Consider the following 809-nt stretch of genomic DNA (forward strand, 5'->3'; position numbering starts at 1 on the left):
GATCGCATCCGTCACGTACTGCGCGCAAAATGTACTTGACCCTCTCTCTCCGCGCAACTTCTCTCGCTTAGCGGTTTAGCGGTTTAAAAGGATACTACCCTTAGCGAGCGGTCCAGCGGTTTAAAAGAAAGATTAAAAAGAGGGTGGGGGATGCAACACGAGGACTTCCCAGGGGGTCACCCATCCTAGTACTACTCTCGCCCAAGCACGCTTCGCTTCGGAGTTCTGATGGGATCCGGTGCATTAGTACTGGTATGATCGCATCCGTCACGTACTGCGCGCAAAATGTACTTGCCCCTCTCTCTCCGCGCAACTTCTCTCGCTTAGCGGTCTAGCGGTTTAAAAGGATAGTATCCTTAGCGAGCGGTCCAGCGGTTTAAAAGAAAGATTAAAAAGAGGGTGGGGGATGCAGCACGAGGACTTCCCAGGGGGTCCCCCATCCTAGTACTACTCTCGCCCAAGCACGCTTCACTTCGGAGTTCTGATGGGATTCGGTGCATTAGTGCTGGTATGATCGCATCCGTCACGTACTGCGCGCAAAATGTACTTGACCCTCTCTCTCCGCGCAACTTCTCTCGCATAGCGGTCTAGCGGTTTAAAAGGATAGTACCCTTAGCGAGCGTAGCGGTCTAGCGGTTTAAAAGGATAGTACCCTTAGCGAGCGGTGCGGTCTAGCGGTTTAAAAGGATAGTACCCTTAGCGAGCGGTCCAGCGGTTTAAAAGAAAGATTAAAAAGAGGGTGGGGGATGAAACACGAGGACTTTCCAGGGGGTCACCCATCCTAGTACTACTCTCGCCCAAGCACGCTT

General features: G+C 52.4%; 2 non-coding genes across 2 annotated transcripts; both read right to left on the reverse strand.

Annotated features, from left to right (window-relative positions):
* Window positions 1–147: 147 nt before the first annotated feature.
* On the reverse strand, window positions 148–266 carry LOC116008231. Its single transcript, XR_004095626.1, has one exon. It is a non-coding gene; the product is annotated as a 5S ribosomal RNA (ribosomal RNA).
* A 137-nt stretch (window positions 267–403) lies between these two features.
* LOC116008599 lies at window positions 404–522 on the reverse strand. Its single transcript, XR_004095972.1, has one exon. It is a non-coding gene; the product is annotated as a 5S ribosomal RNA (ribosomal RNA).
* Between the last annotated feature and the right edge of the window lie 287 nt (window positions 523–809).

This window comes from Ipomoea triloba, chromosome 16 (assembly GCF_003576645.1).
Source record: "Ipomoea triloba cultivar NCNSP0323 chromosome 16, ASM357664v1".
Lineage (NCBI taxonomy): Eukaryota > Viridiplantae > Streptophyta > Magnoliopsida > Solanales > Convolvulaceae > Ipomoea > Ipomoea triloba.